This window comes from Centrocercus urophasianus, unplaced genomic scaffold (assembly GCF_019232065.1).
Source record: "Centrocercus urophasianus isolate 14NV4802_14NV808 unplaced genomic scaffold, USGS_Curo_1.0 seq_36, whole genome shotgun sequence".
NCBI lineage: Eukaryota > Metazoa > Chordata > Aves > Galliformes > Phasianidae > Centrocercus > Centrocercus urophasianus.
The window spans coordinates 3,880,763-3,906,570 of NW_024884933.1; the positions used below are offsets into that span (position 1 = coordinate 3,880,763).

Sequence of the window (25,808 nt, forward strand, 5' to 3'; positions counted from 1 at the left end):
ACCACGTATGCTTGAACTGATATTGAACCTCAGAGACAAAAAAAATTAAGTGTTTTTCCAGTGTGGGACGGGGACAAGTGGCCGTACAGAGAGCTGATGTCATCACTGTGCTCTGCAGTAAGGGAGCTGCGCCCTGCGTGTGCTGGTAGCTTCTCTTCCTTGGAAAACACTGCTCCAGCTCAGCATTGCTTTTCTAAAGGGCTCCGTGATGCTGTTTGGGTTTTTTTCTGCTGCTGCTTGAGCTCCATTGGCTGACTTGCATGTGGAGGTCAATTGCCTTGCCCCCACAGGTCATACAGCAGGCGAGCCCCTTGATCCCTGTCCTGACAGATGAGAGCAGGGTGAGGCACTGCTGCTGCCATTGCTGGGAGCTGAGCTCCAGGCTCTGGAGGCAGTGCACGGCCTGGGTTAGAGCTCTGTCTGCAGAGATGGGGAAGGAAGAGCTCTTTGCTTCGAACTTGACCTGGTGTAGGGTCTGAAGGCAGGAAGGTTTGTTCTATAAATGGACTTCCATCACTGCTCTTTCAGCTCAGGGAAAGTAAAATGCAGCACTGCACTGTAGCTTATTCCATGGGCTGCACACCCCAAGGAGCTTGCTGCTGGCTGCGACAGCTGCTGAATGCTCGGCTCTTGCTGCAGTTTCCATCCCTTCTTAATAAACGTGTTTCAGCTCAAGCAGCACTTGAGCAGAAGGTAAACCCCAGGGCCTTCAGACAGCACGGAAGAGTTTTGTTAGCTGCAAACACACTCCTGCAGTGTGTGCACAAGGGCAGGTGGGCTGGGAGGTGCAGAGTGGGCACTGTCAGTGGAACGGCTGGTTTTCTTCTCTTAAACTGATGCCTTCCCTCTGCTCTCTTGTGGAAGTGTTACAGCACAGCCAGGCACTGGAGGTGTCCCCTGTACCATCGTTTTCCATCGTCCTTGGGAAGCCCATCTCTGTTAGGAGGGCTGAGAGAAAAGCCCAAGTGCTGCCTGACTGCCTGCCACAAACATCTTAATGTGTGAAACCTCCCTCTGGGGGAGGTGGGCAGGCAGGTTTGGGTGAAGCCTAAGGTATTCCAACTCCCAGTGTTCTTTCCCTTGCAGCCCTTCCCAACATCCAGCAAGGGGAGCTGAGAGCCCGGCCCTATCCCCATCACTGCAACCAAGCTGTCCCTGGGTGAGGATGAACACTTTGCAAGGGGGGGAGGGGAGGGCACACAAAGCAAAAGTTGTGTGTTGTTTTCTCCTGTTGCATCCCAGAGGATGATGGAGGCTCAGTTGCACTTCAGAAATTTCCACCTCGTGCAGAGATCTCCATACCCCCATGCCTGCACCAGGCGCTGCTTTGTCCCCTGGGTGCAGCCCTGCTCTGGAGCAGCACGTTCAGCAGCTCACAGCTGTGTTGGGAGCACGAGACCCCTCAGGCAGGATGCAGGTCGGGGGGAGGAAGCCTGACCTTCCTCTCCATGCTCTGCGGGGAGCTCCGGGTCTCCTGCTCCATGTAACATTGCCTGTAGCAACATTCTGCCATTCATTCCAACAGGAACGAGGCTGAGTTATGTGTCTGGAGCTCCATGGGAAGAATTCATCCCTGCACACAGTGTTTATTCATCCCTTGTTGTGCTCCCCTCCCCAGGTCTGTGCTGAGGACAGAGGCTGTGCCAGCATGGCATGCTGGTTTGGCTCTGTGCACACTGCCAGAGCCATCCAGGTTGCTCCTGTGACACCAACAAGCAAGGCAGATGCTGACAAATTCCTCTCTCAGTTATTGGCTTCGCTATGGGGAAACAGTTGTGTGCCTTTCCCCAGGTCAGGGGGAGCAGTGCTGCAGGCTGAGAGCCAAAGGGGATGGGGGAATGAGGGGCTGTCCTAAGCACACGTGTAGTAAGTGCTTCTAAATCCCCTTAGAAAAGAAGGCAAAACTGAAGTTAAAAATAAACCCTGTCTGATCTGCAGCGCTCCTGTCTTCCCTCGTTGAATGGTTCCAGCTCCAGCTTGGCAAGGAGAGACTGGCAGACAGGTATTTGCCTCTGATTGGCTTTTATGTTCATTTTAATTGCTGCTCGTTCCAACTGTTCCTTATGTTCATGTATGTATATGTATGTATGCATGAACATACACGTGTACGCATGCAAGCAGCCATGCAGGACCACCCTCCCATGCAGGCAGTCAGGTCAATCACTGAGATCTTTGCACAAATTAGGTTGTAAATGACTTAAACTCTGTGGCATGCTCTGGGTCCTTCCTGGCAGCATGGAGACAGCAGATCTCAGATTTCCCTGATTTCTCTGGTAGGGGAGGAGCCTGCTGGCATTCTGGACCACACAGACATCCGTGTCATAGGGAGTGTGCCCGGGAGGATGATGCTGCTGCTACACAGGCAGCTGGAGCCCTGATATGCTTTAATGCAATTCTGAATGGCCTTGGATCTGCCTCTCGTGTTTCCCATTTAAATGTTCGCTCAGCATCAGACTTGCAAAGCGTGCTGCCTGCTTTTGGCCGCACTGGGAGACCTGCACTGGGGGGTTACAATGTCAGCTGTAAAGAATGTGAAATATTTTGAATTATCCCAGCGTTGTACTTCACATCTCAGGCAACTGCTCCTTGCGCTGACAGTGCTGAAGGAGAGACAGCTTTTTATTTCCTCCCATGTTTTTAAGCTGAAGCATCCAAGCCTGGTGTCTCCATTTAGCTCCGATTGGCCACAATGTAAAATGTGGCCGTGGTTGTAAAGTCCCAGCTGGCAGTGACCTCACTGAATGTTTTGCAGATCAGGGAACTGGTGAGCAGGAGGACTGATGTGAGGATCACACAAAGCTCAGGGGCAGAGGATGGAGCCCGCTCCCCCCGCCGACAGGTAAGAGGTGTCAGGAAGGAGCACTGATTTCCCTGGGGCCTCAGGCCTGGCAGATGCTGCCCATCATTGTCACTGTGCTGCAGCTCAGCCACGATGTCACCACACACAGAGAGCTCCGTGGCAGCTTGAAAGGAATGCCACTCATTCATGGGAAATCCCCTGAGTGCAATGCCCAGCGCTGGGGGGAAAAAACTTGGAGGCTTTGCACGTGTTGTTGTTCCTTCCCTACCTCCGTGCTTCAGTTTCAAACAACAACAACCCTTCCCCCGCCCAGTCCACTCAATTTAAAGCATTTCTGCCTCCCAGCAAAGCAGAGCACTGCAGGATGCAGAGGCATGGCTGTCAGTTTGCCTCCCTGGGCCTTTGCTGGCCAAGCTGCATGGCAGTGGGTGCTGAGCAGTGCACGTGTGCGTGGGGAGGTGGGTTGAGAGGGGACAGCGCTGCTGTACATAAGGCTTTTTTATTCCCACTTCTTGCCAACGTAATCAAAATAACTCACTTACACCTAATAAAATAAAACACAGAATCCAAAAGCCTTCCTCCCCTCCAGCGGTTTGTCTGGATCCCATTCCTTGCAGCGGAGCTGAGAAAGCCGCAGAGGGTTCTCATTATCATAATTTTTTTGTTAATTTTTTTCCAAAATGAAAAATACTCAGCGAGGCAGAAGGTGCTGCACATGTCTGGCAAGGTCAGAAGGCAGCTCTTCCTATAGCTGCAGGCTTGGTGGAAACCAAGCTTGGTGGGGAGACTGGGTCAATATCTGTATTTTTCCTTTTTGAGCTTAACGAAGTCCTTCCTTCTTCACAGATAGGTGGGGTTTATCACCTCCCTGCCTGCTCCATGCACATGTGTGTGTGCTTTTCCGATCAGAGCCCATACTCCCTTCCCTTCTGTTTCCATGCAGGACTGCTTTCCATCACAGCTGTAACTCTGCACACTCACGGAGAGCGAAGGTGGGAAGGAGTGACCAGAGGTGATGGCTGCAAAGGTGAAAGAGAAAGGTACTGTCATGTAAAAAACAATAAATTCCATGTGGCGGCCATTAATTCACTCTTCTCTGTATGGTAATGGTAACAGCAAAGGGGAATGCTCCTGTGGTCAATTAAAATGCAAAAGGAATGACCTCAGATTGGCCATACAGAGCTGGGTGCTCTTGGTGGCTCTGAGTAACAGTGATTGTGAAATGATCGACTGAGTGTGAGTTTGTCACAGACTGGGAGCACACAGCTGCGTGTTGACTTCCAACAGCAAGAAAAGACCTCAGCTGTGTCCATTTTAGGCCTCTCCTTCAACCAGGAGGCACGGCAGCACTGGGATGGGTGCAGCCCTGGGAGGATGCAGGAGCATGAGGACCGTTGGCAGAGCCCACAGCGAGGCTGCCAGCACCAGGGATCCGGGCACTGGGCTGTTGGAGGGGCTGGAGCTCCTCCTGCTCTTCCAGTCCACCTTTGCAGCCATTCCCTTGGTGGGAAGCAGCACGATGCACAGCGTGGATGTGACTCAGCCTGGAGATGCTGTCTCAGTGCCCACCGTTCAGCTGCACGGCTGTATGGCATCTAAGGGGGATTTATGTTCATGTTCAGTGTTTTCTTTTTACTGTCATGCATATTTAATACGCAGCTAATAAACAAGGAACTCCCACAGCTAAGCCCACTGTGGCTATGAAAACGTGCACTAACCCAATGCCTCCTAACCTCCTTTCAGCTGAAACAAGGAACAACAGCAAAGGGGAAAGCTGCCCTTTAACTCAGGTGAGTGGTCTCCACTGAAGTCACTGGGGTGTGGGCACATGCCCATCCTTATTACTTGCTAAATCCTTTTCCTCTCAGGCTTTCTCTCATGGTCCTTGTGCTCATGATTTCCCAGAGCTGAGTCCTTTATGCTGCTCAGCAGATGCTGTCACAACACGGACACGTGGTCTACCTTGCAAAGCCCAACTTTTTCAAGAGGCAGATGCAAGCTAAGTAAAACCATGGAGCACTGACCCAATGATCACAGCAGTCTCTTCTTCAGTCATTACAATATAGAACATCTGAGGGTGAAATGGAGTTAATCATCCAAACCTGTAATTTTCAGCTCTTATCTGAGTGCTGTCATGCCAGCAGTGGCCAGCACTCAGGAAGGAGGCAGCAGAGAGTTTCTGTTAACGCACCACCAACGATACTTTCCATCTGTGGCATATTTAAAAGCTGAAGCATCTGAATGTTTTCTTGCAGGCCGTATCACAGTGAATTCCTGCCTCCATCGGTGTCAGCAGAGGGATTGTGTGATCATATAAATTACAGAACACCAGCAAGAGGCAGAACGCAGCAACGTGCAGGTTGGGATGAGCAACCATGAATGCTCAGTTTCTATATATTGAACTACTGAAATTGTTATTAAGAGTGTAATTGTTCAGCTTGGGTGCTGGTGGCAAGAGATTTCAGATGATAAAGATGTCTCCAGCACAGCTCATCTCTTCTCACTAGTGTTGCAATTTGGTGAAAGCAGCCTGTATCAAAGGATCTGCAGGTTGGGGTATGGTTTATAGTGCAGAATAGTTTTGACCATGGTAAACTTTCTTGTTCAGGGTTCACATACACAGCGTTTCTCATTCTTTGTGCATGTCTAAGCCTCATGTAGCATTGAACCACCCAGCTCTGCTTTTGGTTTTGAAAATAAGGAGTAATTGTCACATTTCACCTGCTGGAGCACAGTTCTTCAGCTGTTATCAACACTCCATGTGAAACCTTTCCTCTCCCTCGTTATGTCACAGCTAGACTGTTAAACGTTTTCAACCATTTTGGAGGAGTCATAAAAACAAAAAGCAAGAAATCAACTTTATCTCCTTAAATATCAAGGAGGAATGAGCGCCCCTAGCATCTTCCACCACTGTCTCTCTCTCATCACAAAAGAAGGACTGTGCTGGTTTGCTGGAAAGAGAAATGGGGGGGGGGTGAGATGGCAAAAACTCCCCATCATTCCCCACCATCCCTGGGGCTCTTTCCAGGAAGCTGCCCCCATTCCTGTGCTATCTGGGGCTGCTGCTGGCTCCATGCTGTGCCTTTGGCTGCCAGCTGTGGTGGGTGGGCGGCCTCCCTTGGGGGTCCCACTGCTGCCCCAGCATCCATGGGCTGAGCTGGAGCTGCCCCAGCCAAACTTTGGGCCTGGGGAGGGGAGGAAGGCTTTATTCTGCTCCGGTGGTGCTTCTCAAATGTTTTTACACAGGCTTGCAGTGAGCGAGTGTTTACTGCTGAAAAATAGCACTGTTGGTGCCTCCCTCCCTTCTCCCCCCCACCCCATTCCTCTGGATTGCAAGATCTGTGTGTTTAAAATGTCCAGACCAGCGTAGGAGCGAAGACTCAAAAAGATGGAATTCTAAAGAGAAAATGCTTTGTAACTGCATGTGTGTGGCTTGCAGCAGTGCTGAGAACCTTCCCATATAAAAATCAGCTCCCAGTTCTTCCCCATCCTCCCCCTTCCCCTGGCTCTGTCCCTTGTTCTCGCCTGGCTCCAGCCCAACTTCTGTCCCTGTGCCCCGAGCCACCAGAGCCCCGGAGCTCCAAGAGGTGCATGCAGCTGATGTCCCTGCTCAGGAACAGGGACGTTGAAGCATGCTCTAGGAAAGGTGTGCTGGATTAACACCTGGATGGTTTGTTCTGGTCACAGCCGTGCTGATTTCTCAGCCAACATCCAAACAGAGCCCTGAGTGATAGGGCTGCGTGGAGGACGCAGGTATTTCTGGTGCTGGTCCTACTCCATTAAGCTCAGCAGTAAATTTCTTTGGCAGAGGAATGAGATCTAACCAAATATTTTCTTTGGGCTTGGTTCTCTTTTCATTAGCTTTGTTTTATGCAGAAGTGATGTAAGCAAGAGAAGAAATATATATATATATATTTTTGTCTAATTCTTACAGAATTATTACTGTTTTTGTGTAGCATTATTCAACTAACGTGCTGATTTCTGGTCACAGACCGAGATACCTCCAGAGGATGTCATAAACTCTTTTTTTGGGTGTGATCTTTCTGCATTCTTCACAGCAGGGGTAGGAGATAATGGGGTTGGAATGTCTTCTTGATTGTGCTTTTTAGTTCTTTGTCAAGCAGGATAAAACTCCAGCTAATCCTGCCATAAATTTAGGTATTCCTAATCCTCCAGTATTCCCACTTTTGTTCAGGCGTTAGGTATGTGGTCGGTCCTGTGCCAAAAAAATAAAAGAAAAACTGGGGCCTATAAGCAGCTACATTAACAAAAATAATATTACAAGCTGCCCAGTATTGCTCAAGTTCAGCTGGTTTTAATAACTCTCCCCTGTAACCTGTCTGGCCATGCAGTCCTTGCATGGGAGAGACCTGGGAGCTCACAACGTCTCTGCTGTGCCTTCCTGGCTGATGGGGGCTTTGCAGGCTGCTGCAAGGAGACCACGGGCACACAGCTCCCAGCTTTGCTTTTTTACAAGCATCAAAATAGACAATGGGAGGAAAAAAAAAATGATAGAAATAAACAAGCAGGCTGTTTTCGATTAGGAGCAGCCCTGCTCAGCCCGTGTTTGCCTAACAGTACAGATAATTAATCCTCTGAGAATGGATTCCTGATCCAGGGTAAGACAGCAGGGCCTCCTCCTTGCTCCTGTGGGTCTGATTCTGGTGGGCTCTGCTGGCATGTGCTGGGGGTGAAGCCCATAGAATGGTCACTGGGCAGTTCTGGATCAGGCTCCCTTCTGTACTTGGTGTTGCTAAGCTGAGCTCAGGGGCTGTGTGTGAACTCATTCATCAAAATGACCAGCCAGACTTGCCTCACTGCTGTGGTTTATGGGTGCCATCTGCAAGCTGTACTGAGGGCCTATGAAGCTGGGCTTTCTTGACTGTATTCCCAGCTTCTCCAGCTGTTCTATGTGGCCTCTGTGCACCTGAAGCATGGGGACAGCATCCCTACCTGCCCGGCTGTGAGATGCCCACATGAAGGATGCAGCCATGAGCAATTCTTACTGCCCTCATCAGGCCCTGCTGGTGGAAGGGAGAAGCATCCCTCTGCTGCCTTGCTTTAAACAGGGCACAGTGTGAGGCACAGACACAAATGCAGACAGCTCAGCTTCCTTCTTTTCTCTTTTCCCCTGCAGAGAAGCTGGCCCTGATCCTGGTGCAGAAGAGCAATCCTGCTGCTGTCAGAGGAGCTGCACTGACATAAATCTGCTGTAAGCAGGAGCATCACAGAGCCCTGCATTGGACGTTTTCCACCTTCCAGAGTGAACGGGTGGACTCCTCTGAAGCAGACAAGCCTCAGTGTGCACAGCTGTCCTTCTGAGATGGATGTTGCTATCTGCAGCAGGCAGCTTTGCTGGTAATTATCATGATTTCTGATAATTATTATTGATGATGGTAATACGCCGTCACGGAATTTGTGCTGTGGCATTCTGGATTGTTGCAAAACTTCTTGCAGAACAAACAGGCTCCTCTCATGAGGAACTTTCCAGGTAGCAAAGGAACGTGTGATAAATAATGTCTGTATATCCAACCAGATTGAGATGTGAGTACAGAAGGTCAAGCTTGCTATTCTGCTTTCATACCATTTCTCCAGACACTCCCGTGATAATAAATAATAATGATTACCTAATTAACTGTAAGGCATAATAGCAGCTTTCATCCCAGATCTTAACAACTCTTTGAAAGGCGGATTTTGCAAATGTGGGGCTGCAGCACAGGGGATGAAGAGCTTGATTTTCATCAGCCAGTGCTCAACTCGCCAAAGGGGCACACAGGGAAGCATGGAGCAGAAGGGGCTGAATTTGTGCTCGTTGCAGCACTGCCCAGCACCTCATTTTTGAGGCTGGTCGTGCCACACACACTCCAGACATCCACCCTTCCCACACTCTGAGCAGGTTGTTGTGTTCCCAGCTCAGAGGACGACCTCACACCTGGGAAGTGCAAGAGCAGGAATGCACTGAGCATGGCGTGCGCCGATGCTCCGCTCCCAGGCAAGTCATGCAGGCAACACTGTGCAGAGCGTCTTGAAACATTTGCAAGATGAAAAGTAAATTTGTGCTGCTGATCATGTCTAGACCGTTCTGTTTTTGAAAAACAAGTGTGCGAGCAGCTTATCTAAGACAAATGTGTTTGTTTTAGGTTTTTCTTCCCCCTCACCGTTTCTGCCAAGAGAACTGGAGGGCTGCGGTCGGTGGCACCACTGAGGGACACATGAGCTGACAGTCAGTCTGCTACAGCAAATATTGCAGTCGTTTCCAACAAAGGCAAAACAAATCTCACGTATTCAGTGGCACCGCAGGTCAGGCACGAAGCTGTGCCAGCTCCCACAGTTCGGGTAGGAAGAGAAACCCAAGCAGTGCAGAGAGATGAAAATGATGGCTGACCAACCAGCCAGGAGCTTCTAATCACATTACTGCATTCTGCACACAGTGAGTAGTGAAGCAAAAACTCTCAATGAGGGAAAGAAAGGGAGAGAATTGCTAGAGAAAGATGAGGATGGGAGGAGAGGAAGAAGCTTCTCTCTTTGTCCATAAAGCTGGTGTCTTCCTTGCTTGGGAAATGAAGACCCTCTGACCCCCAGAGCTTTTTCCTTCCAGTGTACAGATATTCTGTCAGACTTTGCTGCGCCCGTTTGGTACCTATAAAGCTTTTACATTCAATTCTATTAGGTTGGCTCTTTCCCAAAGGCATTAAATTCACATAAGAAATAAAAGCATTTTGCAGCGCTGGAGCCATTCATACCTTAGGAAGTCGTAGAGCTTCATGAGTGGATGGCAGAGAGAAGACCTTCCAGCAAGGTGTCCTTCAGGAGACCTTTTCCATTTGCCACCAAAATGTCTGGGGCAAGAAAAGGGATAGTGATGGGCTGAGCAGGGTATGTGTGGGGAGGGCTGTCTGCTTGGTGGTGAACACCATCCTATGGGAGCAGAAGAGCACACAGTAAGAGCGTGTGTCTAGCAGCAGTGGGAGAAGAAGAAATATTTCCAGACTGGCCTTAATTGGTAGAATTAAGTGGAGCATCCACAGAGGGGAAGGGTGAGAAGCAGCAGTAGAATGAAATAGCATGGTGTACCTGGATGCCCTGCAGTGTTTTAGGAGGAAGCAGCCCCTCCCAGAGGGGCTGTGCAAATGCTTGCAGGGTGGAGGAACTCTCGTGGCTCTTTCAGAGCCTGGAAGAGCTGTGTGTGTTAGGTGTGATGTTTTTGAGGTGCAGCAGGCTCAGAAATGCTTCCCTCCATGCACGGGTAAGGGACTGTGATTAAAAATGCACCCACAGAGAGGAGAATAAAAACAACAACCCAGAAACTCCTTGAAGAAAGATATTTATGTCCTAAGTTGTAAGGCTAGCCGAGCTCCCCTAAGAAACAGCAGTAACAGAATTTAGCTGTCGGAACCCAGAGACGCATTGTTCTGATTTAATAATTAATGTGGAGTTAATTGACGCTTTTACTGAACTGAAACAGGATAAAAGAGACCTGCTGGCCTGGGCGCCATGCTGCTCTGAGAACAAGTTTGTTCTGTTCCCCTGTGCCCCTCTGCCCATTGCCTCCCCCCCCAGAGCAAGGAAACAGAGCTTCCCTGCTTCCCTCTCCTGGGCCATTGCTTGGCAGCAATTTGCCATCCAGGCACTGACTTGGGAAGTCCCTGAGCCAGGCAGCAGTACCAAAGGATGCCTCCAAAAGGCAGCAGAGCAGACAGAGGGAGAGACAGGGAGAAGCTGGCTCCGTGTCATCTTCAAGAAAGTAAATAACAGTCTGAGTTTATGGCTTGAAACGCAGTGCTTTAGAAATTAAGAGTCGTGCAAAGTGTATCCAGAGCAAGATGGCTTTTAACCCTCTTGGAGCCTGTGCAGTGTGAGGAAATAGTCTCAGTCTTGCTAGGAAAAATGGCCTAAATTTGGTAGCAGCGTTGTTAGTAGAGAATAGGGTGGTGAGAGGGTTTCAAATTAGGGCATAGCTGTGCTGGTTGTCAGGTCCCATGGGAGGGAGCTGCAATGGCCTCCATGTAATTGCAGCCAGTGAGAATCGCTGTTCCAATCGCAAGGACCTCTGGATGAAAGTTTATCAGGAAGGAAAAGCTGCTTTCTGTAGATTTGGGGTTGTTTTTGGGAGGGTGCCAGGGTGGATGAATCTTGGAGCAGATCTGCCCCCAGTTCCTGCAGTCTCTGCCTCAGTTCTGTGAAAAATTTCAGCCTGCTGATGTACTCTGATGCGTGGTGCAAGGTGGGGAGTTCTGCTCATCCAAGAAGGGCAAAAGAAGAGATGTGCAAAGGAATTCTCCTCTTGATTCTCCTGTTCTTCCTTTCGCCTTTCACCCCATCCTCTATCATCATCTCCTACCTTGAAACTGGAGCAACAGCAGCAGCTGCTCAAGTCCACAGCACTAGCAGCTCGCCAGAAGGCCATTTGCACATCTTCCCATTTAATAACTGCTCTTCAGTGGCTGCCTCTGAAGTGCAGCCTTTCCTGAAGTTTTTCCTTTATTTTCCAGGTGTGCCATCGCTGTGAGCTGCAGTCTGGAGCTCCAAAAACGTGCAAGAGCAGAACTCCTATAAAACACTGACAGCATTGGGATCACCAGCACAAGGGAGGTATGTGACACTTCTTTCTCACTTGTGGTTCGGATGCTCTCTCTGGAGATAGGAATGCTGGAACGTTGGGTGCTTTGTTCTCCAAATAATTCGGGGGACAAGGAGGGATTGCTAAGCTTGTAGGAAGTGCTTTTTCACCACTCTTAAGTCCACAGAACCACGTCCACAGGCCTGAAAACCACCTGGGATGTTTTCTCCAGCATATCTGTTGTCCTTTGAGTGCTTCCTTATGGAGTCTTCTTGCTGGAGACACTCATTAACCACACTCGGTGTTGACCTGCTCTTTCCTATGTCTGAACACACATTTAAAAGATTTGAATGTATCATCAATGTGCTACAAGACAAGCACACGTGCAGTCCCCACTTCTATGACACGTGAACTGGAAGGAGTTGGGGGATGGAAGTTACAGAGAAGCACGGTGGCCAAGTGCTGCCACCTGCACTGAACGTGTTGTTCTGGGATCTGGTAGTGTACAGGACAATAACACATGTTGCTTATGTCTTATTATGTCTTCTTATGCTTTGCTTATGTCTGTGTAGAGTTTACCAGCTGCTGAACGTACCATCTAAAAGCTGCTTTCAGAACCTGGAGAGATGAGCGTGTGTTATTTGGGCTCCCATTTCAGAGTCTCATAGCTGGAGGCCTCTAAGGAATATAATCCCATTTCTTTAGGGTCATGTGAACGTGGGGTGAATGCAGGTACATCCCTGTTTATTAAAAAGGGGTATTTTTGCATGAGTTTATGCATACATGGTTGAAAAAAAAGAAGGGGTAAGGATCTGTTTGTGGTCTTTTTTGCCCAGGAAACTAATTTAAGTGAAATAAATAGAGAAACTGTGGCTGTGGAATATTGTTATTTATGTGCAATCCCACAGTAGCCAGAAGCCCATCTTTTTTAATATTGCCAGGTCCTCTGGAGATCTATCGATTCTGCCTTTGGGTGAGATTCTAACCTGCACTTGGTGCTGCTTTTGCTTTGTTGCCATTTAAGATAATAAGACGCTGTGATTCTGTCCGTGGCATCCATAGGAACGGAGTTATGCCAATATTGGTGGTTTCAGAAAATGATTTGCAAGTGTGTGCCAAAGCCCTGCAGGGTTGGCCGTCCAGAAACACCGAAATGAGAAGAAAAGAATGACTCCATTGATCCAGTCTCTAAACTGTTCATTGTCTGACCTTAGGCAACTCATTTAATTCCTCCGTGCCACAGTTTATCTGTCAATAAAATAGGGATAATATCTATTTATCTCTTACAATAGGTTGGAAAATCTAATTTAAAAAAAAATGTTAGCAATAAGCTTTTGATCCCGTCAGGGCGGACAGCAAAGGATGGCATTATTTACAAATTCACATTTTCTCTGGCACAGAGTTGACATTGTTACCGTGCTATCCGGAATTAAGCTGATGCTACATAGCTCCCTGAAACAGAACTGGGCAGATTCACTGCACGTGGGAGGTTCTGATGGGATTCTGCAATTGGAATTTCCCTCTCGTTTGCTTGGGCGGTCGAATGGATTCAGTTTGGGCATTGCACGTTGCCTGTTGGTCCTGCTTGGTCTGGGCACAGGGAGGCTGTGCAGGTGGCCCTGGTTGGCTCCTGTTGTTCTGTAGGTGATGCTGTGGCTCTGGGGGGGGGTCAGCGTGAGGGAAGGACACTGTGCTGTGCTTTGTAGGAAAGCTGGGCTGTAAGCAGAATAAACTGCAGGCCCAGCTGGAGCGATGAGTGCAGTCATGGCCTTCCCAGGGCTGCACCCCTTTTACAGCTGGATTGAAAGAGTGGATCCCTGAGCAAGTCTCCTTCTCAAGGTCCCACAGACCTTACACAGAGGGCACGTGTGCACCAAAGGGGAACAGGCAGAATCGCAGCAGGCGCAGGGGGAGAATTCAATTCAGGCTTTGGAACACCCAAAAGGGGATTAATAACTGTAATTAAAAAAAAAAAAAATTAGGAAAGAAAGTAAATCTCCCATCCATTAGAAAATCCTTTGCCTCCCTGCAGGAGAGAGGAGACAGGGAGCTGAGCTGAATGCGGGATGCAAGAGCCAACTGCAGCCCAGTGAATTAGTCTTAACTATAGCGAAAACAGCGCTTGTGTAAATGAGGCCCCTCAGGGCCGATAACCGAGCAGTAAAATGTTACAGGAGGGAAGTAAGTCAGGGCTATAAAGCTGGGAAGTCAGGACTGGGTAGCCAGGATCTGGAGCATAAAACAGGCGAGATTAAAGGATGACAGATGAGGGTTGGGAAGGATGCACGAATCCTGACCGGCCTGAGGATTGTAACTCCTCTGGAGATGGGCTTGTTCCTCCAAGCACTGCCTGGTGCCAGAAAATGAGCAAGATGCCCACTGAGAACTTGAGAGTGGAAGAGTGAGGGATGGATGATAAATAAAAGAAGGGAATCTAATCAAATCAGCATTGAGTGTATTTGATTTAGGAGGACACCAATGAACAGAGAAGGGGAAGAAGGCGGCAGGGTGGGAGTTGCTGTTGGATGGGACCGTGGCTTTGAGTGAGATATAGCACAAGCCCTAAATTATCATCATCATTATTTTTTGGCTGGGCTGTGTTGTGACATCAATACCAATTTACACTCTGGGTGAATAGCACTTACTACCTTCTTGTCTTCATAAATTGTGCATTGTCCTTATTTATTTGCCTCCCCGTTCCCTTCCTCTCCTCCTGCATTGCTTCCCTCCCCCTCCATGTGCTGCTGGCTATCCTTGCTGTGTCCTTGAGCTTGGCATTGAACCCCACTTTGGAACCCCCAGCTCCGGGTATGGGAGCACTCAGTTTGTGTTCTTTATTGAGAGGAGGATGGCGTGCACAGAAGGAGATGCTGCTCTCGATAGACCTGTTAGCTCCTCTGCTCATCAGGCACCTGGTATTTCTGTTTGTGATGTTTGTGGCTCTCCTGTCTAGCTGTGAGCAGACATATTGACTGCTCTGAGTCAAAGCCTTCTTCTGACATCACATGCTGTGCGTTCAAAGGTCAACATTTCCTATGCTCGCTTTCTGCCCAAATTTAGTAAGCCACCTCACGTTGTGAAGTGCCACGAAAGGACTGCTGTGGCATCACGAGACATCTTTAAAGCTACCTTCAAGCATGGAAAAAGCGGGTCAGTCACATCACGACAACCTCAGCAGTGCCTGCAAGCAGGTCAGCTATTTTTGATATGTCCATAGGACAAAGCTGCTCCATCTTCTCCCTGTGCCGACTACATTCTAATGGAGGAACCATGCTGCAGGCCACTTGCCTTCCCAGGGCATCCCTTCCATGCCTGTTGTAGTGTTAAAAAGGCACAGAGTCTATTGCTTTAGCTGGAGTGTAGCAGCCAGGAGGGGGAAGGACTGTCAGAACAGTGACCACGTTACCTTTGGTAACCAGATATCTCTGTCTGCTGTTAAAAAGAGGAGAGCTTGGAGGGATGGAGTCCCTTCAGTTGCATTTGTTATCACAGAATCATAGAATGGCCTGGGTTGAAAAGGACCACAATGCTTATCCAGTTCCAACCCCCTGCTGTGTGCAGGTCACCAGCCAGCAGCCCAGGCTGCCCAGGGCCACATCCAGCCTGGCCTTGAATGCCTGCAGGGATGGGGCATCCACAGCCTCCTTGGGCAGCCTGTTCCAGTGCCTCACCACCCTACAGGCTGCCTTCTAGCTGGTGTGACTTTTGGCTTTTGATACCAATTCCCACTGTGTGGCTTTGTAGGAGGAAGGTGGTCTGTAACCGTGAGCAGGAGTTACGTAAGGAGAAGAAATGTTGATTTGGGAAGCTGAGAAGCTGTCATTCTATGTAGAGATGCAGTGGTTTTACACCAAACTGCTGGATTTTACACCAGAGGAGCTGAGTTGTGCACATGTTCTGCTGCTGTGCCTTTGTGATTGGGCCAGTGATTAAATGAATGAGACAAAGGCTGTTTGGAAAGTGAATGTGTGCCACGTTCCTTTTTCAGTTTCATTTGAAATTATGATATAAAATCAACTGAAATAAATCTGGTTCAAAAGGGAAAACCTTCTTCAGTGGCTTGAAATCACACCTTTGTCTATTTTTGGGAAGTCTGCTTTGCTGAGAGGAAAAGAGATTCAGATGATGCATGGAGAAGCCTGATGCTGGTGCCTGCCCAGAGGAAGCAGACAAAGGAGGGGAAAGGCTAGAGGAAAAAGAAAGACAGAAAAATGACCTTATTTAGGGGTAGCAGATTTAATCATCTCTGATAGAATTACAAGTGAGGAATCTACTATGCTCATCTCTTTCCTGTAAAGACCTTTTTTTCCTTTCCAGTCTGCCTTCTCCTGTAGGGAGGAATCAGTATGTAGACGTTCTCCTTGGACAGCAGCTGTGTGATGGAACCCTCACTGCTGGGTCGTGCCCTTGCATAATGCATGATAAGACAGCGGGTTTGAATATGCTTAACCCTGTACAGGTGCATGGGGAGGAAGAGGGATGCAAAGAACCTTTTTTCTTGCTGGCTCTGTGCTTGGTTTGATTTGGGGGATGCAGATGGCCATCTCCCTGCTGCCTCTTCCCTCAGACAGCACTTTAGTGAACATTCTGGGCAAATATTGGGTAAAATATGCCATGTTTGATTTTCCTAGGCTTCCATTTCCTATTTCTTGTGCCTCTTCTAGGGAATCTCCCTAGAGATAATGACCCCAGAGCGGTGTCATTCCTGTCTTCATTGATGCCACTGTCTTGGATGAGCATGGAAGGATAACCTGGCTAGAGATGCTGGTTTGGAGAACAGCAGATAACCCCCCTCTCCTGATCTGATTACTAAATCTCAGCCAACCCAGCAGTTCTGTGCAGGAATTTGAGGATGTGGCCCCAAACTTGGTGACCACTGGGATGCTTTGCCTTCCTTCCCTGCCTGCTGGCGGATGCTGGGCTCCTGCATTGTGACCCAGAAGCACTTTGCCACCCATGAGCAAAGCAGAGCATTGGGATTAGCTCCCAACAGCCTGTGCTGCTGATGGAGGTGGCTGAGCTGATGTGAGGATGCCGTTCAGCTCCGTGCTGCTAATCCCTGGCTCTGACAGACAGACTTCTCCCTCCTGCCCTCCTGGTGACCTCAACCTAATCTGGAGGAGCTGGAGGTCAGGGATCATTCATGTGGTGTCTTGCTGTGTCATTCACTGTGAGTGACAGAACTGCTGTGATGAATGGGGAAGGGTCAGCGCGAGCACCAAGCCGAGGAATGGATTTGTGGGGCTGCCAGCATCACTGCGTTCAGCATCTGCCCAGCACCCCATGGGCTGCCTGCTGCAGGGCCAGGAACCCAGAGCCTGCATCAGTGCTCCCCAATGGCAGGAGGAGAGGGTGGGAAGCAGCTCCTTTCTCCCCATCTCTTATTTTATGAGGCAGCTCTCTCATGTCATCTCAGATCCTTCCCTTATACCTGTGTAACAGAAGCCATGTGGTTTTTCTAAGCCATGCTAAGGTAAAGCACACATCGTGACACTACAGTTGCATCCTTTTAAGGTTGTACTGATAGAACTCTTCTGATAAAATCAAATTCCTCTCTCCCATTTGCTATGAGGCCATACCAGTGCTTGGAGGTGAATCAGGGTCCCACCTTTGGGGCTCGAGGCAGGAGGGGTAGGGCTGCCTTGCAGAGGCCGTCTGGCAGCAGGCTGGGTGTGTAGGTGAGTTTCCTGATGAGGTGTGAAATCCAGCACCTCTCTTCAGGTGAAGTTCTCACTGAAGTCAAGGAGAGCTGTGCCTGAACTGCTGCTCCTTCCTGGCTTCTGCTTGCACAGCTGCATGACTGCAGTTCTTTCTCAATCAGGGCCTGCAGTGCTGGGATGCACCCAGGTACGACTGCCCCAACATCCTGCTGGCAAGTTCTGCCTCACATCCACAGGCATTAACACAATCCTCTTCCTCATGTTTCCATCATTCCCTCGCTTCTAGTGCTGTTAGGGGGCACAGCTCTTACTAATGGGCATCCTGTCCCTCTGTGCATGCAGAACGCTCTGCTTTCCCCAGGCTGATATCAGCTGGAAGGACTTTGATTTTTGTCCCATTTTAGGGTAGGCATTCTGAGATCGCTGTTTCATTTTCTCAGCAATGCAAACTCAACTCCTCCTCGATATGATGCGATGAGATGGGGCAAAACATCATTTAGTGATGAGAGGTGATGGCATTTCACTGAGGTGTCATGGATGAGGCACAATCTGTCTTTCCCATTCCCAAAGTGATTTCCAGGAAGGCAGAATTGAACGTGGGACCATCGTGATAAATGGGTGAGATTTTTAACTGTCGTGTCAGAACAGAAAAATCCCTTCATCTTATACAGGGTATATTTTTTTAGTGTTTGAAAATGAATCCAGAAGGAGGACATCTCCCCTCTGAGAGCTGTCAGGTCAGACGTGGGGTGATTAAAACACGGTCCCAATGCAGTTGTTGAAGCAGCTGGCTTAGTGGGGCTGCTTCTGGGTAAGGCAGAGGGTTCCATTCCTGCTCACACACAGCTCAGCTGGAGCATGGTGATACAGGAGCCTTTTCCTGTGCCCAGCACCTCAGTGTCCAAGGCACGTTTTCATCACTGGATGCAGCCTGTGCTCTAATGGACACATCTGGGCTGCTGGGAGAGGAAGGCACCGTGTGTGACCCTGTTTGATGTCGCCTGGGAATTCCTGTAGCTTGGTGGTAACGTGCGCGGAGGCAAAAAGTTTGGTGCAGTGCTCTGCTTCTCCTTCCTCCTTTTCCTCTTTTCCTTTTTTCTTCCCTCCTTTTCTCTTTTCCTTCTCTCTTTTCCCCTTTCCTCTTTTCCCTCCCCCTTTTCCTTCTCCTTTTTCCTCCCTCCTTTCCTTCCCCCTTCCTCTATTCCTTTCTCCTTTTTCCTTTCCTCTTTTCCTTCCCCCTTTTCTCTCTCCTTTTTCCTTTTCCCCTTCTCTCCATTTCTTCCCCCTCTTCCCTTCTCCCTTCCCTTCCCTTCCCTTCCCTTCCCTTCCCTTCCCCCCTTCCTCTTTTCTCCCTTTCCCCTTTCTCTTCCCCCTCTTCCACTCCTCTTTTCTTTTCCCCTTATTCCTTCCCTCCTCTCCCTTCTCCTTCCCCCTGCTCGGCACACATCTCTATATGTACGTGTGTGTCCCTGCTCTATCGCCCTGTCAAACCTCCCCCCGCCAGCCCGGCCCCGGCCGCCCGTGGAGCGCGTAGGCAGCGCTGACGGCGGCTGTTGCCGCTCCGCTCCGCGCCGCCCCGCAGCGCCCCGGGGGAGAGCAGGCGGGGCCGCCCCGCTAATTGCGGCGTGCCGGCGGCTCAGCGCCGCTCCGGCTCCGCTGCCGCGGCGGCTCCGACCGCAGCGCCCCGGGGTCAGGCGGGGAGGGGGCGGCGGCGCCGGCTGGGCCGGCCCCGGGCAGCGCTCCCGGAGCCCCGCCGGCCCCACGCGGCTCAGCCTCGGCTGCCTCCTCCTTCTCCTCCCCTCCTCCTTCTCCTCCCCACCCCCTGCCGTGTCGCTCCCGGGGAGCGGCTCCGCGCTTCGTATCCGCATGGTGCGGTGATGGCGCGGTCAGGCGGCCGTTTTGATGTCGTGGCGGAGATGATCGGATGATCAGCCAGTCCGTGGGATGCAGAGCAGTGCATGTGTGGCATAATAAAGTTCTGGCTCTGTGCAAACACACGCAGTACCAAACAGCGTGGAAGGATCAGAAAGCCTTGTATGAGGGGCTGATGGCTCCGGGAAGGACCTGTAGGATGATTTTGTTTTTAACCTCTCTGGACCCATTGGCTAAAAACTCAGCGTTCCCATACTTGCATATAGCAGCACACAGACCTAACGCATTCGTTACGCTTGTTGGCCGCAGCAGTGAGAGTGAGAGTCCAAGTGGATCCCAAGGAGGAAAATGGGAGTGGGTTCTGCTTGCTGAAGGGTATGCAGGAGGTGGTTGGGTGCTGTGCTGCTCTGCTCAGCTGTGGGGCACACGTGGGAAGGCTTCATGGGCAGCAGTGCATGGGGAGCAGAGGTTGTGCTCATGGATGGAGCTTGCATCAGTCTCGGCTGTAAGGGGGGAGGTGGGGTTGGGATTAATGAGATGTGAAAGCAGAAGGGAAGAGAGAAGTACGAGGCTTGGGATGCAGTCATAATTATTGCTCTTTTTTAATAAGAACTATGGATGCTTATCATCCCCGGCGCACAGCATTGTATGAGGTGCCCACGTCTGAGAATTGCTCTTTCCTGCCTCGCTGTCAGGGTCACAGCAAATGAGTGACAGATCCAAGAACAGCACCTGGGGGTCCTCACCCCACTGCCACCGCCTCGGGCAGGGCGGGGGGCAGCGCTGAGCTGCAACCCCCAGGAGATGGGGGACCACGGCAGGGATGTGCAGGAGCCAGCTGAGATGCCTGGAAGGGAGAAGCAGAGAGCTGGAGCTGAAAAGATGAAGGACCTCATTGAACCTGAAGTGCCTCATTAAGTGCAGCACAGCTCGTGCGTGCACAACGGCAGATTTTTCGGGAGATAGGCGAAAAGCTCAAACGGGGGGTGGGGAGAGATGGGAAAAACACTTCCAAAAAACCACTAAAATTTCGTAGTAGGATGTGTAAGGAAGAAGATTAATTATGCTGTGCTTACAGGCTTCGTGCACCATCCCTTTTAGAGCCGTCTGGCTGCTGTGTAGGGAAGCAGAGCTGTCTGCTCTCCCTGGCTCCTGACTCTGCAGTGCCAAACGCTCCGTGCCTCAGTTTTTCCACAGCTGAGCTGAACGTAATAAGTTGCTATCTCAGAATCTTTGTGCACGGAATCGTAAGGCAGCAAACATGCACGGGGCTGGAAGCAAAAACAAGGGATAGCTCTGCTCGTGCAGGAAACTGATGTGGAAATTGAACTAAAGTAGGGATACGTTCAGGAATGTGGGAACAGCGGGTTGGTTTTGCCCAGTTCTTGGTACTTGGGGGTGCTGCGATTCCCTGGCTCCCAGCAGTGAAATAAAGCAGTGGCACTCTGGCTGCAGGGAAAAGAGAAAGGGATGTGGGGAAAGGCATCGTTTCGACGTGGTTTAGTGGGCACAGACTTGGTGGGCTTTTCCAACCTGAATGGCTTGGAGAGCTGCCCTCTTGAGAACAGGGTGACTGAGGAGCTCCCTTTCTGGGGGGTGGTTTGCAGCCTGGATTGTCAGTTTGGTCCACAGCTTTAACCCAGAGAATCCAAGCTGGGAGCAGGAAAAGAAGTCAAGAGCGGTGCTGGCAAACAGAACGGGGATCTGAGAGAGCAGGGGGAGAGCCCAATGCAGAATGATTGCTTTTGCTAATGGAAAGGTCATCTTCGGTGTCTGTTAGTGCCATTTTGTGCCAGAGGTCGCAGGCTGCAGCTGGGAACTTGGAGCCTTTGTTCCGTGATGCTGGTATTCCCAACTTGGAATGATTGGAGAGGTGAGAAAGCACGCAACTGTTTGCATTCTATTTCTGTTAGTTTTATATATGCTCATGGCAGCTGGTGGCTGGCAGTGCTGGTGGCTAGCAGCAGCTAGCTGTGCTGGGGAGGAAGGGAATGCAGGGTGGGCATCTGGAGCCTGGCGTGGACGTGTTGGATGTTACCCTGCAGACATAAGCATCACTTGGAGATGATCAGTGGCTCACCAGTGTGGTATAATCACCAGAGACGTGCCAAGCACTGGGCCATGGATCACTCTCCAAGTGACAGTGCACTCTTACGCGTGTGCTACGCCTGCCCAAGGCCCCTGGTATAAATCCTCTTGCAGTGGGGCAGCACACCTTCCTTAAAGCATATGTATGTACACAAGGGGTGCCCTAAGTGTGTCACATCACTCTGTTATTGATGGGCACCATCGGGCCACCGTAGGGCCACTTGGACTTAGCAGGAGAAAACGCTCAGTGAAGCTGAATAGCACTCAGTGTGACCCCACCCTGCAGCTCCCCAATGCTTGTTGGCCTTCTCATAGACAACTCCAGCATGCACAGCCCCACCATGGGATGGTATTCCCAGTGTGGAGCCAGGGAAGGCTCTGGGAGGCAGAGGCTGCAATCAGGGGATGGGGAATGATGAGGTGAGGTGATGTGGGTGCAGAAGTGCTGCAGAGAAAAGCACTCTTCCATCAATGAGCGCAGCAAAGAGAAGGCAGAGCTCCTGACTGGCACGGTGGGGATGGGTGGGTGGTTGGACCAGGTGGGCTTTTCCAACCTTAACGATTCTGTGATTCTGTCTGAATGGCTGAGCATCCAGAGCTGTGTGTTCAGGGACACAGATGTGGGTATCTGTAGCATGGGATGTGATCGGTGGGCACGGTGGGGGTGAGTCCATGGTCGGACTGGGTGATCTTGCCGGTCTTTTCCAACCTTAATGACTCTGTGATTTTATCAGTGCACTTATCTGCAGGAGCATGGGGTTTGCACAGCCCTTGGCAAGCACGGCTGGAGATGCCAGACATGTTCTGTCGTCTGGGGCTGTCAGCACTTCTTTTGAAGTTGAGCAGATGTTGGTGCAAACGTTCCGGGGACACCGCCGAAAGAGATGCTCTGAATGCAGAAAGCCATCAGGCTGACATATGGAAAGGTCCAGGGATGTTGGTGTGGTTTATGTGTGAGCTGCCATGTTTAACAAAACAATTAGCATCACTAACGAGCGTTTCAGCATCAGAGAAATTAGAAGGATGTTTCCATAGCTTTTAAATGAGTCTCAGTGCTTCGTGCATTTCCACCCCCTGGCCTGGAAACAGTTGGAAAATGGAAGGGGGTGAAGCATCACCTGAGCGAGGAGCACCTGCAGCTGTGGACACCCTCGTTGTGCAGGTGGGGAGGGGGCTTAGGAAGGATGCAATGCAGAAGGGATTTGTGTAATTAAAGATGGAATAACCATCCTCTCTGCCTTCTCTCGCTGCATAAAATAGGACTGAGACAGAGGGGCTGCTGGCGATCCAAGCATGGCAGCATGAAAAATGAGGAGGAGTGTGATAAGAAACTCATAATTTATGTTCCAAGCACAGACTCACACCAGCGCGGAGGGAAATTTGTGCCAATAACTCCTACTAACTCAGAAAGGCACGCAATCTTTTATTGCACAAATTATTAACGACCAGAAAATGAATGGCTCTGTAATCAGAGCGGCGCTGCCGGCGCTTTGCTGCTGCTGCTTTTATTTGTGTTAAGTGCTGCAGCCGGTCCAACCCCAAAGCATTGCCCTCCACGTGCTCTGCACTGGTACAGGGTGTGCTGGGATGGAGCATCACAGCCCTATAGCTGGGCCAGGGGAGCCCCTGCTTGCATGGTATGAGGTGAGAATCTGGTTTATTCAGATGAAGCCCACGTGGCTGTGAGGTTTGGGGTCTCTTCCCCACCAGCACGGTTGCATCCTGTGGTGTTGAGTTCAAATCTCTAGGTGATGATAATGAAGAAGAGGGGCACGGATGGAAAATGAAGTCCCTGAAAGAGGGAAGAGGATGACGTGGGGTTTAGAATCATAGAATAGCTCAGGTTGGAAAAGACCTTAAAAATCATCAAGTCCAACCGTAACCTAACCAAACTACCCTAGAGTTTGCTGTGGCTCAGTCTGCATGACCTGGCTGGGCTCACTGAGCCCTGTGCTGGAGGTGTGAGGGGTGAAGCTTTGTCCAGGAGCCCCATTTTCATTGTGTGAAGCATATCATAGAATGGCCTGGGTTGAAAAGGAGCACAGTGCTCATCCAGTTCCAACCCCCTGCTGTGTGCAGGTCACCAACCAGCAGCCCAGGCTGCCCAGAGCCACATCCAGCCTGGCCTTGAATGCCTGCAGAGATGGAGCATCCACAGCCTCCTTGGGCAACCTGTGCCAGTGCCTCACCACTCTTTGAGTGAAAAATATGCTAAAGAAGTGCTCCTATTGTTAACTCAGTCCGTTATCAACAGCATTATCTCCCAGATGGCTTCATCTGAATAGGGAGGAGGGGGGGCATCTCCTCCTTTTGGTTGAGGGGGTGTTGCTGAGGGCTGCAGTAATGAATAATGTTTTCAGGGACTGTCAGGGTTTCATTACTGCTGGTTGTCTCGTACTGAACTCCCAATCACCACGGAACCATGCGTCTCCAATTGCCTCACAGCTCTCTGGTGAACATACTTGTAATCTCATTGACCCGCCGCTCTGCTGCCACGCATAAATCCAGATTTGGAGATCTCACGTCCAGTCATAAACGGGGCTGGCAGACTTGTGATCAACAGAATAAAGCTGTCTGCTGCCAGGTGGGTGTTTTATTCCCATGGTGGAGGTAGGGCAGCTTTTTGGAGAGCTGAAGCAGCAGGGGGAATCAGAAGCCTGCAGGAGAGGAAAACGGTAAAAAAAAGGTGGTGTTTAAATGACATTAAGGTTGGAAGTGAACATGGAATGTGGAAAATTGTGAATGGAGGGCTGAAATGGGGAGACATGACTGAAAAATAGAAGCGTTTGGGTGGTGTTTTTCAGACATGCAATTCTGGGTGCAATGCTGTGTGTTTTCTGGTGTTTCCATCCTTTTTGCTTTTTCTCCTTTGACTCGGACGAGCAGCCCATAGGAAAGCTGTCTCATTCCTGCCCCCCTCCTTGTTTTACAGCATTCTGTTTGGATTCTTTGCCCTGGAGGCAATTGATGACCTTTCTTCAGCTCCGTGTCAATCTGGCCATGCAGGGAGACTTCCCCACACTGACACCAGGTGAGGATGCTCGTGCAGAACCATGCAAACAGCTGGCAGGAGGGAATGCTGCCATGCACCAAGTGCTGTTACTGCTCCATCCCTGTTATCCTCCTGAGTGCTGTCAGATCAGCAGACAGCTTTGGACTCCTCTCCCCCCCCCATTGAGAGCTTTCTGTCCTCGCCGTGTATTTTTGAGGGCCTCTGTTTTCACAGCACGGGGATGGATGGACTCCTAAAATATACAGCCAATTACACAGCAGAATTTATTAGACTTTATTCTGGTGCACGTTACGTGGTGGGGGTGGGGAGGAAAGCGCAAACTCCGGTAGGAAACCCATAGCAACTGCAGCTGTAAGTGTGAGGATGAGAAGTCCCCATAAATACACCTGACTTCGCCATCACTGTTAATTAAATGCACGTCATGAAACACGGGCACAGGGAGCAGCAGTGCTCGCAGGCACAGCAAGAGCGAGGCTGCATGGCCTGGGGCTGAGCTGCAGAGCACAGCCAGGGGGGTTAGAGCCATGCAGGTGATTGGGAGAGCCCTTCCCAGCAAGGCAGAGGGGTCTCTCCAATCAGTTAGTAACATTTCTTGCTTTGTCTTCTCATCTTCATGGGTTTCACTGTAATGATCCGGCGTGCTGCGCTGCTCCGCTGCGGTTTCTGTTCCTGTCCCAGATGGGTGGCAGAGGAGAACTCAGCACTGATGCTAAGAGGGGCATAGGAAGGGCCTGTCCCACTCAGCTCTAAGGGTGAAGCTCAGGAGCCTCATGCTATGCTTTGTTCCACTTCTGTAGTGTTCTCCCCTCCAAGTGATGCACCAAAATTTGGCTTCTAGGAGCAGCAGTGCATGGTGTCCTCCCAGAGATGTGTGGTCCAGAGAGACCAGGATGAGGTTCTGTGTTAATGCAGCCCTACCTCATTTTTTCCCCCTTCTTATGAAGCATTTTTCCATTCCCAGCTCTGTTTCACCTTTGGTAATCTCCCTGGCATGTACTCCATCTGCACTCCTATGGGGCTGCAGCGCGTAGGAAGTAAAACCCACAGTTCCATCTAATATCTTCTGACTGGTTTTAACCATAGCATTTCCCATTTAATTGGGAAGGCAGGCACACTATGCATATTAACACAGCACAGCCTGCACCTCCTAAGCATTCAAAGCAGAGATGGCTGGGATGTGCCCTGCAGCAGCTGGGAACCTGCTGGGTGTCTGTAGCATCTCAGGGAATGGGATCTGTGCAGCAGGGCTGGCTTTTGCCCTCCTGATGGATGCCCACTGGATAAAAAAAGGTACTCTCCCCTCAAAAAATTACATGCATTTCCATCATTTAAATAATTGGTCTGCAGACAGTGCAGCTGTTGCTTTGCTGTTGTGTCCATTGTTTTCCTTAGAGCAGAACACTGCTGGTCTCATTGTCTGCTCAGGGGAAAATACCATCTTCCCTCCAAAGCTCTTGGTTGTGTCGCTCCTTCCTCTTCTGTGATCCACCCATCCTCATGAAGGCCCTATTCTTTCCCTTCTTGCCTTCATATGCCACCCATTGCAGGGGTCTGTCAGTGCAAAACCAATAGCTTTGTCTTAATTTCACTGCGGTTTTCAGGACTCTCTTCTCCTTGATCAGTACTTGCCTTGGGACAGGCATATTCATTTGGATTGGGAGGAGGTCTCAGCAGGTCTTTTATGGTTGAAGGCTTCCCAAGAGCAAGCTCACGTACACACCTTGCCATGTGTGAGACACCACGGGCAGCTGTCACTGTGAGCTGCTTCAGAATTACTTCATTGCACGTTAGCTGTGGTCCAGAAAGACAGCAAAT

General features: G+C 50.2%; 1 long non-coding RNA gene across 2 annotated transcripts in view; it reads left to right on the top strand.

The window, feature by feature from the left end:
* Positions 1 to 1,073: 1,073 nt before the first annotated feature.
* LOC122167110 overlaps positions 1,074 to 25,808 on the top strand; it is a 34,779-nt gene continuing 10,044 nt past the window's right edge. The window contains exons 1-10 of one of the 2 annotated variants that reach the window (XR_006170966.1): positions 1,074 to 1,159; positions 1,939 to 2,002; positions 2,753 to 2,839; positions 3,744 to 3,840; positions 4,544 to 4,590; positions 5,056 to 5,159; positions 7,938 to 8,158; positions 8,941 to 9,230; positions 11,293 to 11,392; positions 23,913 to 24,011. This is a non-coding gene — a long non-coding RNA (uncharacterized LOC122167110). The remainder of the gene's footprint in view (positions 1,160 to 1,938; positions 2,003 to 2,752; positions 2,840 to 3,743; positions 3,841 to 4,543; positions 4,591 to 5,055; positions 5,160 to 7,937; positions 8,159 to 8,940; positions 9,231 to 11,292; positions 11,393 to 23,912; positions 24,012 to 25,808) is intronic. The other variant, XR_006170967.1, reaches the window with a different exon arrangement.